The sequence below is a fragment of the Ochotona curzoniae genome, unplaced genomic scaffold (genome assembly GCF_017591425.1).
Source record: "Ochotona curzoniae isolate NIBS_2020 unplaced genomic scaffold, NIBS_Ocur_1.0 scaffold_4506, whole genome shotgun sequence".
Lineage (NCBI taxonomy): Eukaryota > Metazoa > Chordata > Mammalia > Lagomorpha > Ochotonidae > Ochotona > Ochotona curzoniae.
Genome location: NW_024467119.1, coordinates 56502639 through 56521404, shown reverse-complemented (window position 1 = coordinate 56521404; position 18766 = coordinate 56502639). Strand labels below are relative to the sequence as shown.

Genomic DNA, 18766 nt, shown 5'->3' with positions numbered 1-18766 from the left:
ACATCTTTTTCCACACTCTGAAATAGAAGCAAAACAGTTTGTCAGTAGAGAATCTGTCTCAGAAATATGCATATTCATTTTAGGAGACCAAAATAGGTAGAAGGCTATGTAGTACCTGGACTTCTCATTAAATCTACTTGAATTTCAGATTCAGATTCAGTATGTCACAGCAAAGAGCATATGGCACGCAGAAACTGCTAATGCTTAAATACCAGTGAAATAGCTTTCTGAAAAGACTCTAAATGTAGAAATATTTTCACAATATTTTCTAATTTTTATCTCCTTTATTATTTTGTAAAAAATGTTACCTTTTGTCCTATTATTACTTTTAGTGAAGATTCAAGTGAAATAATTTTACTTGCACTGAAACCCCTTTTCCTAAATGGAATATGCATAGCAAAGCCACCTCCAGGGACAAAATAAATCCATACGTTAAAAATCACATACTGAAATACCGATTGGAGAACTCCTCTATTATGCTAGCTTTCATATTAAATTTACTCATATCATTAAAACATTCACATCTATACACTCATGACATACATAGATAGCAACTTACTTGTTGGTTTCTTGATATTGGAAAAGTTATTTAACCTCCCTTGAGCTCAATTTTATCTATAAAAATGGCTAATCATATAAGGTTAGAATGAAAATATATAATGCATTATATATGTAATACAAATACAGTAACTGAACAGTAACTAAACCAGTACTAAACAGTACCGCACCTGTTGGTATTTTATGCCATATAAACGCACTCATGATCATTCACTCCAATGTTTTCTTTTCACAGAAAACAGCATTCCACAAACTATTAATTCTGGAGAGATTTTCTATACAGAAAATATAAAATATCAATTTGAAAGCATTTCTTCATGATAAATCTGACCTTAACTCAGAAAAAATGTAGGAATGGAAATTGTAGCAAGAATACAAAGAGTAAGCAAAATAACTTGTATTTTAATTGCCTTAGACGACCATCTACAAGTTTTCCTTTGTAAAGAAATCTAGTCTATACATGGTAAAAAAATTATTGAATGGCCCAACTTCAAAAAAAAATTCAGTCCACACTTGTTGAAAGTTCATGAACCTTGGCAAAACTTTTGTTGAACCTGAGTTTCAGGTTTATTTGAAACTGAAACCAGGTGAGCCTCACATTATGTTATGAATGCTTTGCAAAGCACTACAAAGAAAGCATGATTTATGTAACAGGAAATATCTGATCCTAAAGGTTTTGTTTTACCTGTGTTGTGTCTTCAAAATTTCTCAGCAGTTTTCAGTAATTTTTAACTTAAATCTGCTGATACATTTTTAAAGTTTATAATTGGTAACATGGATAAATATATTCGAATAATACGTAGCTTTTCATGATAGAAACCTGACATTTCTCAGAAATGTATTCTTTCACTAAGAAAGTTTTATCTTTGTAACTATACAGATAGTTTTTCGTCTTAAGGAACCTTAACTAAAATATTTTATTTCAGTATTTTGCAATTTTCACATTTGCAATTCCATGCTTACTAATCTCAAGGTTGAAAGTTCCAGTCTAGATTAATTGCCTCTTTTGGGTACTCCTAGACAAGATGTTTTTAATTTAAGAGTTTCTTGGCTTCTTATAAATGTCATGCTAATTATTTATTAATATTCATTTTTAATTTCAATACAAAGGAAAATGGCATGATACACATTCTGACATATTAAATAATATTGCACAAATGTCCCAAACACAGACACTATTTTTCACAATTTGTTTCTATATCAGGGTGAATAAATGATTGGCTGTATCCTATACATATATACTAAATAATCATTTTAAGTTGACTAACTACATTCTCCTGTGTTATAAAATGCCCCTCTTTTGGAAGTGTGAGGTAGAATTTAAACATTTTAGTGGCTTCTTCTGTTTTAAAAGCATGGTGAGAAGGTCCTTAAAATTATAGGGTGAGAAAATAATTCTGTAAAGATGAACCTATGTAATGCCAAATTGGATAACAGCTAAGAAAACACAGTCCAAAAAGAAGAACAAAATTGATTTGATTAGGTCCCTTGAGGTTTGTAATCTTATTTAAGAGAGTGTCTTTAACCATTTATTTATAAAAACACACCTTTGGGTTTTTTAATGGAAAGAAATACATAAACAGCAAAGTGAACATTTCAAAGTGTAGAATTGGGCAAACCTTCATAAAATAATAAGTTCCCTTCCCAAACAGTGAGACAGAAACAGGATGTGACCAATACTTTGAAAGCCTCTTTAAGCCTCCTTGTAGTTTCTAATCATCTCATTTTCCCAGGACAACTACTGATCTAAGACCACAGATTAGTTTTGTCTGGTTGTGAAACCAGTAAACGTGAGCTCATGCAGCATGGGCATTTTTGCACATGATTTATTCAATTGATCTTTGTTTTGAGATCCTGTTATGAATACGGTTATAGCTGTTCCTTCTTATTGCTGTAAGTATTCCACAATTATTTTATCCACTTGACCATTGGTGAACATTTGACTTTTCTTTACATAAATAAAAGGAAACTTATTTTTGAATTCACCTATAATAGACTGGCTGGCTATGTCATAAGGCAAGTCTATTAATATATTCAGCTCAGGCAGCATTACCAAGCAATGCTTTCGTAAAGATGTTTTTGTAGCAATTTACATGTTTTATTTGTGTTATATTCCCCCTGCCTCAGGTCCTCCATTGCATAGTCTGCAATTTTTATGGATGACATTCTGAAATGCAGCTCAAACTAATCCACTATGTTTTTTAATTCCTTTTGTATTTCCAATGACCATTGAGATATCTTCTATTTTTCAATGCCTGCTTCTGTTTTGCCTGTGTCTTGAGTTGGTTGATTGCTTCTAAACTGAGTTTTCTTAAGAATTTTATAAACTCTGAACATGAATTCTTTGCCATCCTTTAACATTGCAAAGATTGCTTGCTGGTATGTGGCTTGCTGCTTCATTCTCAAAACTAAATTCTGATTGCTAGAAGTATTTTATTTTAAGCCAATTAATGATTTTGTTAGGGTGAAGCTTTTTATAGATTCTATTTTATTTGTTTCATGAAGAATATTTAATAAATTTAAAAGAGAGATGCATACAGCAGGTGCATCCATTAGACATTACAGCAATCCTTTCTGTGATATTTTTTAAGTTTAAGGCATGAGTAAGCAAAGCAGATAGGAAGGAATTCCAACAGCATTGAGGTGATTAAATCAGTATAAAGACATAGTGGCTTCAGAAATGGGTAAGAGAAACCATTAATGAATTCTGGGGTTGGCTGATTGGCTAGTTGGCACTACCATTAAGTCCAAGGCTATACTTACAAATATTAGAGTAGGGAACTGTTCAATTTAGTCTATACTTCACTTGTTAGTCTTCACAATGTCCACATAGCAATTGTCTTATTTGTGTGTGAAATACAAAATTTAATTCTTTTACCTTTTCTTAATTCTACTCAATTTGTATTTATAAGTAATTAACATACATCAGCAATAAGACCACAGAAACAGAAAAAAATGCATTTGTTTCACTGCTCTCCCCACTCACAGGAAAGGATATGAAAATGAGTGACAGCTGGTATTCCAGGTCCTACGGCTCTGCCCTGCACCTGCTCAGATGTCCTTCATGGATGAGCAATTTAGACTCAGAGCCCAGCAGTCCACTTCCACATAGTTTTTGAAGTTTAACCATCAGTTGATCCTGGTTACTTTCATGCACTAGGAAAGTAACCTAATTTCCTTTAACTGGCCCATTGTGTTACCTGGCCAATTTCCCAGTTCCTTCTAGTTTTGTGGCCTCTTCCTGCAGGCGTTTGTGGCTCATGGTCAGCCCTTCTGTTTAGATCCTTAAAAAAATAAAAACTGAACATTATCCTCTTTGTGGATCCCTAGCTGTTCACAAACCTTGCCATTGAATGTTTTATATGTTTTATGTGTAGCTATTCCCCTAATTTTTACATGATTTGCTTGGGCCCTTTAGCCAGTTTGTTATAACATCAAAACTATACAAAAAGAATTTTTTTAAAAGAATCACTGAAATCTAGGCTACAAATTTGGAGAAACTGTCCAGTATTATTAGCACACAAGTTGTCCAGCTACCAAGTTGACGCTGCTACATTGAGCAAAACCAGATTTCCTGAGGCAGCCACAGAGGAAGGAGTCAGATTCAATTAGTTCTGGGAAAATGGATCCTCAAGAGAAAATTAGTGATCCATATACTCTCAGAAATATCCGTTGCTCACTGCAATAAAAATATATTTCCTGACACTTGATAAAAACACAAAAGAGAGGGAAGGAAAAAAGCAAGAGATTTCGAAGAAGCTGAGCATCCTTCTGCAGGAATATGTCGGGGGAAAGTGTTCAGAAAAAACGGTTATATTTTAGACCTATAACTACTTGGTTGAGCTGTTATATAGTAAGTATGCTCAAAACCTTGGCAGGAGATGATCTGTCCAAACCAACCTGAAAGAAAAACCATGATTAGGATTTTGAAAAAGTTGGTATCTTAATCAGAGGTAAAAGAAAGTGTCCCTGGGCAGCCAAGGCCTAGTTTTGCACCATTTAGTAAGCTGTGTATTTTATCCAGCACACTGGCTGTGCGTGAGGATGTATATGTGCCCTTGCAGAAGTTTTGCCAAGCTGTTGACAAGACCTCAGACATCCATGCAGCCCATAGCACAGTGCCTGGACTAGAGTCTTGGCTACAACGGTGATCCATGTTAATGTCCATGTGATGCTAGGAGGCAACAGGTAATGACTCAAGTGCTCATCTCCCTGTCACTCATGGAGCAGACCTGGGTTATGTTCCTCATATTAGTCTGACCCAGTCCTGGCTATGGAGGGAACCTGAGCAGTAAATCAGCAGGTGGAAGTTCTCTCTCACTCTGACTAGCAAATACAAAATTAAAGTAAAAAATTTTCCATGGGGTTCTCATTTTATGAGATCATATCACTGATTGTAACAGAAAAATTGTATATTTTTCTTAGGCTAGTTTGAGCAGGCCATCTTACATTATTATTATCATTATTATTATTATTATTAATTTCCCTTTATGTCAACATCTGCTTCCTTAACTTTAGCACTTCAAATTTTTACTTGTATGTTTGGATTAAAGGGAACAAGAGATAGGAAACAGCAAAGCCTCAGGCTGTGTCCTAAAATCTCTATTCCACAGGAAACACTTCCAGCCAATGTTTCTGTTCTGTGCCTCAGAACAAAGCCAGCATCACACCTTGGCCTGTTCTGCTCTCAAGGCTTTCTTAGTTCTTTGGTGGCTGGAAGGCAGCACAATCATATGACCCCCTAAGCAGCACATCAGCACAGGATAGATTGAGAAGCAGAGGTGAGAAGACTTGAGAACTTGAGCAAGAGAAGGAAGAGGAAGAGACAAAAACAGTCTGGGATCCAAAGGGCTCCCACACTGTTTGCTTTGGCCTTTAGACATGGCAACCCCTCAACAGGAAATGTCAGCGTATTACAGCCTTCTCATGGCATCCTCAGATGACAGCCGTCAGCCGCGTTGGCCACATTCCCAAGATCACACCAAGAGGAGAAGAACAATATGAACCTGTATGAATGTCTAGATTTTTTTTTTCTTTTAAGGCCAAAGAGTTTACTGGGCTGGCTGACTTGGCAAGCTGTTAACAGAATTAATGTGACTGCTTTGGTAAAAATAAAGGGATGCAGAAGAACTCACCACTCCAGGGTAGCCAGCTTTGGCTTCCAGTGACGATGGCGTGTGCTGTTAGCCCGATTTTGTGGGTGAGATGGGATTGGCTTGCTTTGCAGAGAACACAACCTGCAACAATACTAAACCCTGCTCACGGAGGCCATTTGGAGGTCTAAAGGAAAGATGCTCACTGTGGCTAGAGGGAACAGCCAAATCCCAAGTCCATAGTTTTTTGGATGACTTTCCCAAGGAGATTCACTTACACTGCATGTCACACCTGTGAAGGCGCTACTCATGCACTCACCCTTGGCAAGCCCATTGTTCTTATAACTTCTGCCTGGAAGCCCTTCTTTGGAAAGGATCAAAACTAATTTTTTTGTTGTTGTTCAGCACAGAATCATTTAGGGTATTTTGCTGCTTTAACACATCATTCATTTCTTCCGTCATGGAGGGGAAGGAAGACAGGCACCTACAACTGGTCCTAGTTCCATGTCACTATGGGGTTTCATCCCTTGGAATGGAACAGAGTATTGAAAAAGTGACACATTTGTAAGCTGCCTGGAACTCTCTGTTGACTGTTCTGTCTGCTTTTGTTTGCCTTGGCATACTTGCTCAGCTGCGTCACAAACCAGTTTCCACAGCCTCTGAAGTTTTGTTGCTATTAAAACCTGTCGCTAAACATGAAATGAAGGGGCACACAGAAATCAATACGGTCTGTCTACACCGAGGCTTTTCATGTTATTTTCCAAACGACATTCTCCTTCGTTGTGAAGCACAAGGCACAGAGGCTGCACACACACACACAGGTCCGTCCACCCTTAGCACTCATCTGGGCCTCCCATTCCCTGCGGCAGATTTTACTCTTCCTGGCATCTATCCCTCGCATTCAGTCCATTCATGGGAAGCCAGGTCGTGCAGGCCCAGGCATCTGATAAAAACCCAGGGACCTGTTAGGGACACGCTGGAGAAAAGGCCAGGCCTCTGTGACTAAGCAGGGACTGTGACTCCAGCCTCTTTCGAATGGCATGCAAAGCTTCCTCATACCTGTTGAGTCAAAGAACAGTATTTCCAGGGCCAAGGTCACAAAGAAGCCACTTTGGTGCCTTGCTTTGTGCTTCCATTAGGCATCCTAGATCATGGAGCACAATGTGAAAATACAGCTGGTCCCTCTGAAGGCAAAATACCTCCTTCCTTTTGTACATATCCAGCTGTTTAGAGTGATTGTCTCTGTGCTGTGACAATCGCTACCACTGTGAGGTCGCTCACATACCCACTTTTTCTTATTTACTTACATAAACTGAGCAGTAAATTAAGGATTTAGGATATATGACTCCATTAAATTCCAAGGCTTTAATTCTGAAAAGATGTCAACTATATAGCATTTATTTTATAGTTATTATAAATGGCATATTTATTTCTCAATTAATGTTTTTATAGAGACTGTGTGTCCCAAGTGGTGTTTTAACAACTGCGTCTAAAACATACTCCTTTATGAACTTGGAACTTCCTCTCATTTGTATGGATTTGAAATTGTTTTGTGCAAACATGAATTTAACTTTAAAATCTATTTTCCACAAACTTCTTTAAGGCCCTTTATATTTATGAAACTAACACTAAATATGCAAGTCCATTTGCCCAGTAGAACAGAAAATAAGCTGAGTAGCTTTACAGGCACTCCTGAAGACAAAACTTAAACACCTTTTCTTATAACTGGCCAAACAATATGCAGAAAGTCACAACTGAATTAAGCGCTTCATTTCATGGGATCCACACATTGATATGTAAGTCAACGCACTCTTTCACAAGAAAAATAACGTCTTAATAATTTAATCCAAAGACATAACTAAAGTGCAATGGAAAGTACATAGAACGTCCGAGAGATCAGGGAAGTAGATTTGGAGGCTAAGTAGTAAGAAACACAGTACCCAAAAATGTGACAGCTTCCCAGGGAAACCAACAAAGGCACAACAGCAGAGCAGATGCGGCCACTCTCATTTCAACTTCAGCACCACTGACCTGGACACCAGGGAGTTACTTCTCCCTTAGGAAGAAAAATTTAACACTTGACACCCGCTTCTTTTCTTTATCTGTTGGGATGAGAATATCTCACTGATAGATCCTAATTCATGTGCATACATCCTTACTTGCATGGAAAGCTGGAAACAAGGACATAACATTTTTCAACATTAAAGTTCAAGATGGACATTACTAAAAGAGAGGAAAAAAAAACAGAGAGAGAATATTTGCCAAAAAAGAAATAGTGACTTTGTCATAAAAGCCTAGAGCCTCTGCTTCTATTTTTCTACCAGATTTTGCAGCAAAAACAATGGAGATTTCGATCTACCACAGAATTATTAGTAACATTAATTTCTTAAGAAAATAGTACATCAGGAGCCAGAATCATGGGGTGAACTTCCTCTCACTTGATAGAAAGTTGATCATTATAGTGGCAACCAGGCAAAGGATCAAAGAAGCATGTCCAGCTGAGACAATTTTCCTCCAAGTCTAAATGTACCAATCAAACATTGTTTTATTTTTTTTTTCCTGTATACTGTGGCAACCCATTCTTCACTGTAGAAGATGTATTTTTAAAATAAAAGACCACTAGGTTGGTGTTTTTTTTTTTTCCTCCATTTGTTCTCATTTGCTAATAGAGTTCAGCCTCGGATTATTACGGATTCATTTTATCTTGTGATACAGCTCCATAGGCTCATGGAATTTCCCCTTCCACCTCCCCATAACTCCCCCCGCTACACTAATTTCCCCTATATTATTGCAATAGTATAGTCCTTCAACAACTGTCCAAGTCCAACATTCTTCTATATTTAAGTGTATCCTGATATAAACAATGGTAGAAAGTACAGTGTCCTATTGTCAAGATATGCATAACAGTTCCATTGGAAGTCCATATTTTATTCAAGCAGACTTGCATACAGTAATGTGCCGTCACTTTTCTGCATGCTAATCTCCATTATACAGTTTCTCTAGAAGAATATATGTACATGTTTACCTATATATCTTTTGATCTTGTATTTTGCATGAAAGTTTGTTTCTGAGAGAACAGTTTATGTCTTTAAGAGTGTTTTCATTATGGATTTTTTTTACATCAAGATTGTGGTTTACTTTTTCCATCACTATTCGTTTACTGGGTGCAAGTAGTTGATCTGACACTACAGATGCTGGTTGAGGTGGCTGAATCCTACATCCACACATTTGGATTCAGTTCTTAGCTCTTCTCCCCCATCCAACTTCCTGGTAATAAAAATCCTTGGTGGTATCAATGGTGACATCAATGGAGTCATGTTAGCTCCTCCTTCTGGCATGGGTCTGGTTCTGGATATAGTATGCATATTAGGGGGCATATAGGTGGGAGCTCTGTGTAATTCTTTCTCTCCTCTCCAATGAGACATACATTTTTTTCTGATTATAATTTTTTCTACTACTTTAAATTATATACCCTTAACAAATGTCATACTAGTGAATGTCACATCTTGAAAATCCAGGAGGGGGGAAAGAAATTATCCTAGATTTATGTTTACAAAAATCAGGTTGGGTCTTGGAGAGCTATTCAATGATGGGGGCTTAAGAACTTATTGCTCTGGTGACCATGGGTTATCTGGCAGGGTCACATGTCTGAATTATCTAAAGTTTTCCTTTCTCAATTCAGTAACTGGGGTCTTTGTCCTACTATTTGATTTCTAACACTTTGGAATTCTGGTATACTCAATATGATGCACAAACTCTGTACCAGTGTCCCCAGTCAACATAGACATCTAAAAAGACCCATCCTAGTCTTTTATTACTGTCAGTTTCTACAGTGCATTGCAAATCAATTATAAAGTCAAATTTGAAGGGAGAAGAAGGCATTTGCTAAGAAAGTTGATATACTATTGAGAACTTAAACAAGATGGGAAATTGGGATTGATGTCCAGGTGCTTCCTGGCTTTAGCCTGGCTCAGCCCCAACATTTCTGGGTGTTTGGAAAGTCAACCAATAGATAGGAGTTCTCTCTCTCCCTTAGTCTGTGGGTGTGATCATGCCTAACTATACGTGTGTGTATACACATATATACATTTATGAGAATATATTATTTTTATATGTGTATATGTGTTTTATGGATATTGTTATTAAAAGCTTTGATTAGAATGCTTTTATCTGAAATTTTTTTGCTTCCTAAAATATCTTTAACACATTTCATAAAACTATATTCAGTCAATGCAGATGTGAAAAGTCACCTCTCTGGTTTCAAAAATTTGTGAACTTTTTCTTCACAATATTTTGTGTATCTATCTTTTGACCATTCTAAGAAAGGGCTTAATTTGCTTTTAAGTTGCAAAATCGTAAGAGTTGAAGAACTTCCCATTACAAAGATATCAAAAACTTAGACAGAATGAATAGCCTTTTCTTTCTTTGTGCTCTCATGATAATGAAGGTGTAAAGCTAAAAAGAGAAAAAAGAAGCAACAGAAAGAATGAATAGCCAGCTGAATAGTCTAAAAACTAAGACTACATTGACTGTTTTGCAAGGCAGATACTTAAAACAGAGATGCACATGGGTGCACACACCCTCATCTCTTCTATTTAAGAAAAGATCAGATTCAAGTATAATGTATCCTCTTCCAAATATTTTTTCAAAGTGAGTTCTTTTTATTTTTTTTAAGAGAAATTCTCAAAGAATTTGCCAGAGCAGTAAGAAAATCAAATTGAAAACTATCGGTTTTCTGACAAACACCTGCCTCTTATATCCATCGCAAATCATGCAAGTCTCCTCACTTTTGCTCCAGGTGTTGGAAGGATTTACTGTTGGGGGACTCAGTCAACAACGTAATACCACAGACCTCACTGCGTCAAATCTGACAGCAAGTTTCACTCCACAAGGGTTGTCTGGATTTAAAGTCCTCATCACAGTAAAATTTCCACTCAGAATTTTTAGCGTTGAGTTCACATTAGTTTTTACCTTTTCATTTTCTCTGATATCTCACCACATTCCTGCTGTTACTGGCAGTACTCATTTTTTTAAAGCAGCAGTTTTCATAGTCTAGCCACCATAAGCACGACTGAGCATGCCATTTCCCATTTTCCTTGACCATTATATTTCTACACAGCATATTGTCCTTACTCTTTTCCTGTCTATGTAGAATTATTTTCTCCAAAAATGTTTCTCATTATTACATCCTAGCAGCTTCACTACTATAGTTCCTTACTGCTAGCCTATCAATCTCCACTGAATCTTTAAAAGGATTTTTTTGCCTTATCAAGAAATGTGTCTGTCATCCCTCCTAATACTTATGAGTTTAATATTCATTTTCCTGCTTTGCCTTGCTTCTAGCTGAAACAAGCTAGAAGCTTGTTTCTCTTTTACGTTGAATCTTTGTGATCTCTTTTCCTTGTTGACTCTGGGTATCTGCTTTATGTCCATTGATGACCACAATGGCCACCTGAGCTTGTGCTACACCTCAGGGAAGAATTCACACATGAGTACCTCGTGTGTTTCCCATGAGACTGTCACTTTTCCCAACAATGGCACTTTACCATTCATTTTATAAAACTTCACGTTATATTTAAAATACAAGAATTGAATTTCACTTGGCTATCCTAGAAATCACTTATGGTAGTATTTAATATAAGGTCCAGGAACCGCAATGAGTTAATAAATGACTTTTAGACCATCAGTGACATCCCCTACACCTAGGCTGATTTTACAACAAAAACATGCTAAAGATCATCCATCTTTTCTGGCAATAATAATGTAGGCAATGAATAAAACTGAAACCCAAGTTCAGAAAACCAACTCTCGAAGAGAATGGACTTTTGGAATCTTTCTGCCTTTCAGTTTCTGAACTTAATTTCACATACTCTTGGGGATCTAAAATTCCACAGAAGTTTTCAAAACCCATTACCTTGCCTGTAGGCAGTATTTGTCTTAAAAAGTCCAGCAGATGAAGCTCATGTGTTACTAAAGATTTCCCAGGAGAGGAATTTCATAATTTCTTTTCAGTTTACTTTTGCACAAACATCAAACCAGCCTCTTACAGCAATCGCTGCTTCTCTTGTGCCCTAAAAACACATCTGCTCACACTCATGCTTATACTCATGTACACACACCCTAGTGCCTTCTCTTTAAGAGATCAAATTAAAGTGTAATTTGTCTTACATAAATGTTCCCAAATATTCTTATGAAAGTGAAGAAAAACAGTTATCAAATTTGTTTTTGTGCTTCTGTTACATAAAATCTCAGATTGCCAACTCACAGTCACTAATAAATCCTTACAGTCAAAGCAACAACTGTTTGTGCTGTTGGTAGCCCTTTATGAAATCCGAATGGGAAATGACTACCCCTGCCCTGACTTGAAGTCATGTAGAAGTAGCCACAGCATCGCAAAGTCATCTTAGGATGGGCAAGAGCGCCCGTGCGAGCAAAGGTAGTACAGCATGACGATCCTGTCCCTTACGTCCAGTGCCTCTCCTTGGGTACCGGAACTGCTAGCTTCCTCTCGTCTCTGACATGCCACTCTTAACTCCACAGCAAAGGGTAAGATTTCAAATGATTTTTACCTCTTAGGTTCAGCTCAAAAAGTCCTGATCGATCTCTTTTCCCATCTCCAAACTCCTGCATGATGAATAGGGGTACAAAATGCCGAATGGGATTTCAAATTCAGTTCTCTAGTAGTTTGATTCTGAAAATGATGTTTTGCAGCTCTGGCAGCTATGTGTAGGTCCATTATTTACAGAATCAAAAGGACTGAGACTGAAAGTAGCAAGCTATTTGCTTTTCTTCATCTGAATTCTAAATTTTGTTCTCTGGAGGTGAATGGGGAGCAACTGATCAAACAAGTGTGATCCTCCATGCACAGGGCCAAATGTGGGGAAAAAGAAGACCATTTAGCAATTGGAGGAATACATGGGGAGGAAGATGGATCAAAGAATCCCTAGTTACTGCTGGGAAACAATCCAGACTATGTGATGTGAATTTTAGAGTTCAAAAGGGGAATTGAGGCTTGACCTGTAGCAGCACTGGGAAAGGATGTAGAGCAAGCCAACAAAATTGTAGTCACAAGGGGTGTTTGAATATGGATATGGGAGCAAGGAGCTGAATCAGAGAGTTGGCATAGTTACAAGTTTAGAAATAAAATCCTGTCCCCCTTCAGCAGGTTGCATATGCAAGGAAAAGGTGCATCAGTAAAATGAAAGCATGCATGGTCCAAACAGAGAGCCTTCTGTAAGAGATCAGCCCATCTGCCTTTCTGAATTCACTAGAAAATTAGTCAAAGTCTGCACTGTTACATTTTGGGAGATTGTCTACACCCTAGAAACAGGAACTTAGCAAAAAGTTAGGTAGTCAAATGTTGCTGCTCTTGTCCTAGATTGTTTTTTTGTTTTGTTTTTTCCTTCTTAGAGCAACATCATGTCAGAATGAAGTGGTTGGCTGGACACCCATCACATGAGAACTATACTCTTCAGACCAAATTCTGCTCTCATCATTTCAAAGTGTCTTTCAATAGGCCTTGGTCTGCAAAAGGGAGATAGAGAAGTCTCAGTAGGAAGGGAACTTTGGTGTTGGGACACTATCTTTACCATGTCCTATCTTAAGAGTCATTCTTTAAAAAAAAAAAAAAAAGAAAAAGAAAGGATATAATTGTTTCTCACTTAGCCGTTATTCCGCTACCAAACTGTATTGAAAATTAGTAATGAAAGAGAATATTGGAAAGACAGAAGAGGCGAGTGCAAGATATTGGCAAGGATATGTGAGTTCCCAAACAGAAGAGCTGTGGCTTTCCTTGGGATTTGAAAGTTAAAAAAAAAAAATAAATTATGCCTTGTCATTGAAATGATTCACAATATTTTTCGCAGTCTTGATTGCTCCGTATGTATCATTTCTTTGATACTTAGTGGGGGGCGGGGAGGAATCCCCAGATTTCCTGCTTGAATTTCAGGAGACAGTGTAGAATCAGATTGATAAGATCTTAATAATAGTTAAACTATTAGTTAGCATAAAGAATACATAATAAACTTTTATGTACAATTAAATCTTTCTTTTTAATTAATCTATCTGAAAGAGAAATAAAAAGAGAGGGAAACAAAAAAATCTTCCCCCTGATAGCTCACAGTTAACTGCCACAGCTAAGTCTGGTCAGGCTGTAGCCAGACATTCAGACATTCAGAACAGAGTTTAATTTTCCTCCATGAAAACCAACTATTTGAGCCAACTCTCTCCTGCCTATCAGCGTATGTGTTTGAAGAAAGTGACATACTGCTATACCCAATTAAATTCTTATCCATGATTAAAGATCAAGTGTCCATATTTAGAAACAGAACATATTTTTTTCTTTTACCTTGTTTGTGGTATACTGAAAGCTAACTGAATTATTACCACATAACATTCATGTTCAAATTCAACTGTACTTAAAAATAAGCATCTACCTTTTTAATTATGTTCTGATTTCTGACCTTCAAAAATAATGATTGTGATAATGGGGGAAGAAGAAATGACATGTTAACATTTCTAAATTGAAAAAAGTGAAAGGGAAATATAAACGTTCAATACAGAATAATGATCTAACAGTGAAATTGAGGAAGGGAGAGAAAAGGTAATTTAAAAAATAAATAAATCTTTAAAAAAAGAGATAAATATATGAAAACAAAAATCTGGAAGTGTTTGAATAATACTAAAACGAACTAAGACTAATAAGGGTAGTTTTTGTATGTTAAGAAATATTAAAAGAAAAATTATAAGTGACAAATGCTTCTATCATGTTTCTTTTTTTTTAAGATTTATTTATTTTTATTGCAAAGTCAGATATACAGAGAGGAGGAGAGACAGAGAGGATGATCTTCTGTCTGCTGATAATTCATTCCCCAAGTGAGCACAATGGCCAGCGCTGTGCCGATCCAGAGCCAGGAACTTCCTCCAGGTCTCCCACACAGGTGCAGTGTCCCAAGGCTTTACGCTGTCCTCGACTGCTTTCCCAGGCCCCAAGCAGGGAGCTGGATGGGAAGTGGAGCCACCAGGATTGATTAGAACCAGCACCCATATGGGGTCCCAGCATGTTCAAGGTGAGGACTTTAGCCGCTAGGCCAAGGCCCTGGGCCCATCATGTTTCTTTTTAATGGTCTAGTGATGAAACAACTAATTTTTCAAAAAGCCTAATAAATTTTGATAATCGCAAAGCCATGAAATTTTTTTTGACAAAGCTTCTATTCACTAAAACAGTGAGGCAAAATATGTATTTCAAATTGCAATGATTATTTTCCACACTACCTAAGTGACAAAATTAAAGGGAAAAATGCAAGTATTTGTTTTGTTCTAGCATGGAAGCTCACAAATCCTTCCCAGATAGGAATCCACTCACGAGGAATGTCAAAGCTAGCCTCATCACAGATGGATCCCATCGCACATGTTACTCCAGGGCGTCACTGTTGTACCAGACGACATCTTCATTGAATCAGACAGGTACGATGCTCTGCAATGCACTGATTAGGAAATGGTTTTCTGTCTAGTTCGCTGAAAAAGGCATGAACTATTAATGCACATTTGTTCCTTAACACAGTTGCGACAGGAATCTCTGGGTGTATTGTGTTAGTATGTACCAAGGAAATGACTTAGTGGTTATGGATTAATAGTCTCTTCAACATGATTATCAATCAATGGAACCATTCAAACAAAAACCAGTGACTAAGCCATCTTTAACATTTTTAAATCATCACTTTTTAATTTTAAAGAAAAGATAAATGATTTAAAATAATGATGGCTAAGGTCTTTTCCCCCTAATCTTTTTTTGTTTGTTTTCTGAAAGTCATTGAGACTAAGAATCTCTGTTTTAGAAAAGAAAAATCAAATATCTTTTATTTCTCAAAAATCATAAATATTATTGTTTTGAATGCAATTGGATGTTAAGAAACAAAATAGTGCTTAGTGAAATAAAAGTATAATAGTCTAACACATGATTTCAACTTAAGAAACAAAGTTTGTTGCAGAATGTAAGCTTACTTAGATGAAAAATTTTGTGACAAAAAGCATGCATATATTAAAGACTTAAAAGTGTGTATCACAAAATATGAATAAACAAAAGCAAAAAGAGTAGATTCCAGGATTTCACGTGAAAAAAAAATGTCTCAAGAGGGCTGGAAAGATTTAAATAAAATTAATTCAATGGGGAAAAAAAGGAAGTTTCATACATAGACACAGATAACACAGATATTATACTGCATGTTCTCTTATGACTTTAGGGTTAGAAAGGTGACCTGAATGAATCACTAAGTCAATGTCAACCCTAAAGGTTGAAGGATAAGCACTATCATCCATTCTGTGTGTGTGTGTGTGTGTGTGTGTGTGTGTGTGTGAGAGAGAGAGAGAGAGAGGGAGAGACAATGTCAATGCCTAGGGAATGTAAATTATAAATATTTTGCATTTCAAATGCTTGTACCAGTACATTGTGTCATTCTTTTTTTTTTCTCTTGTTTCATATTAAGAAAATGATCACAAAATAAACACACTCCGTTCCCTCCCTGGATGCCTCCTCAATCAGCTTTTGTTGAAAAGGTCCACATTCTTATTATCATCACTTCTCAAAGCCCCTGCTCTCCAAACCACACCTTCAACAATGTAGAGATGCTATAAAATCATGGTTCCGTAACAGCGTAAATCGAATGCTGCTCATGCTAACACCAGCAACAAAAAGTCTCCCTGTTTAGAGCCTTTTGCCATCTATTGAAAAAAGATTATTTATTGTCTCAAAAACACTAAGGAATGTTCAAAGTGGAGAAAAAAGAGATGATTTGGTAGAACCCTGGGCAACCACTTAGTAAATAGAAAGGGCAGTTGTCTGTATGAGATATCAATAGCTCCACCAGCTCCCTACACAGTTGTGATTTTCTGTAGCATTTCACACAGGGTATGAGGGCACTGCCAAGTCATCTGAGAGCAGGACTGTGCAGCCGTATGGAAAGAGAGAAGACTGGGAGATAATGGTTCCTGTCATGAGTTTTCCCAACTTCTCTTATGATATCATTTATTGTCAAATAAGTTTTAGATATATACTTATATCAGCCTTAAACTGGAAGGAAATAAAAATTATCATGCTATTATTTTTGTCCACATGAACAATGGCTAAGCATTGGCCTCTAGAAAACAGTTGATTCAACCACAGGGAGCAATATTGAAACTGATCCACTGAGAATCATATTCTTATATAAATTGTTTGGTTGTATTCGTTTCCACTCTAGCTGCCATGACTTAATAGCTATAACAGCCTTATGATGTCATGTCCTTTCCAACAACTGCTTTTCTTGAAGGTTTGTAGCAACTAAAATACGGAGTGTGTGAGAGTCCTGCATGTGCTGTGAAAAGCAGAAGGGAATTAGCATCAACACCAATATCTCGGTTGAGTGTCCAATGTTATCCTCTGACAGTGGCAGGCTCTTAAAAAATTTTTAAATTAGACGTTTTCCCACCACAAGGAAAACATTCATTTATGGGGATTTTACAACCTGGGATTAAAGGCTTTCACAGAAAATATGCTGTCTCTATCATGGATTATCAAAAAGCATTGGAGACACTGCCAATACAATTGGTTTAAAGTTGGAAAGTTTGAAACCGCTTTAAAGTTAAAAATGGTATCTAAAAACAAATGTGTCAAAGGCAAAAGGCCAAACCATCTCATTCTGCAGCAAGTAGAAAATGTCAAAAAGGAAAAATGACCGAAGAAACGCGGTTAACAATGAATGAAAGGAATGCTTACTTTATAGTCATTAGCATTTGTTATTTTTAATGTAATTTTAAATGCTTCACTTAAAGTTCAAGAGTAAAACTCAACCATTTTGCAAGGCAAGCTATTCTTCTATGGCTTACCATTTGTCTTTGAATATAGTTTACATATGCGATATGTCAGCAAAATGCACTGCTCTAGCTAAAGTACTTAAAGCTTGCTGTCATCATCTGAATCAGCCTCACACTGTTGACATGAGGCTGAATTGCACCTGCCAGATGCCAGTAGCATCTTTCAGTTGTTATCACCTAAATATCTCCAGGCATTGTTAAGTATCCTCTAGTGAGTAAAAAAATTCACCCCAAATTAAGACACTACAAAATACAAAAATACCATAATTTTTGTATACTTGCCTAGCTTCACTCTTCCACAAATTTCTCAGGTCTTTATAGCTTAATGTAATTAATTATGTTATAGTAGTTAATTTTAAAATAACAAGTAAAATGTGTTATGTGAGTTGTGCAAATAAATTAATTAGCATCTTTTTTTCTGAACAAAAAATAATGTTCCATCGGTGGTCTCTAGAGCTTGAACTTGGATTGTAGGGGTTCTCAAGACCTCCAAAATGCTATAATGTCTAAGACATAAAGAAGAAATTCCAGGAAGGTCATAGTCAGGTTTTACGATAATGAAAAAGGAGAGAGAAGCTCTGATGGCAACTGGAAACAAAATTAAGTGAAAACTTGATTAGGGAAACTGACAGAATTACTGACATCAGCAGATTGCCTGGCAATCAATGAGAAATATTAGAAATTTGTTTCTGGAATGCAAAGATGTGAGAGCACATTTAACATACCCTAAAAAATATTGCCAAATTCACAGACACATGTTTCACTTAAGACACTATTATATCGGAAATAAAAAAGTAGCCAAGATTCTTTAGGAAAATATGCTGCTTATGCACATGACTCATGACACAAATCTCTAGGAAGTCTTGGGATTCTCCCAGTAAAACTCTCACAGATCATGAATCCTTGATACAATTTCAGTGTCAAAACAATTTGTACAGTATTTGGTGAAAGAATAATAGAGAAGGGCTAAATGAATGGCAAGTTTGAGTTATTTCTCTGTCTGCTGTAGAGAAAGGGCTCCCAACAGAAGGTGGATGCTGCCAACACGATGGAGTGCGGGTGTAAGGCGGTTTAAGAGATGCTTAGGCCTCCAGGGTAGAGATGAAGGGTGGAGATGAAGGCCGTTCCTAAACGAGGCAGCTTCCCAAGCTCTTGTCCCTTCACCCTCCACCGTGTGAGGATACTGCTTTTCTTCTTCCAGGAAGTTATAGCAGAAAGGGGTCAGCTTGTAAGGGAACAGCAGCCCTCGTTATTGCTCCTGTCAA

At 36.9% G+C, this 18766-nt stretch overlaps 1 pseudogene; it reads left to right on the top strand.

Annotated features, from left to right (window-relative positions):
* Positions 1-15060: 15060 nt before the first annotated feature.
* Positions 15061-18766, top strand: part of LOC121147508 — a 79682-nt pseudogene continuing 75976 nt past the window's right edge.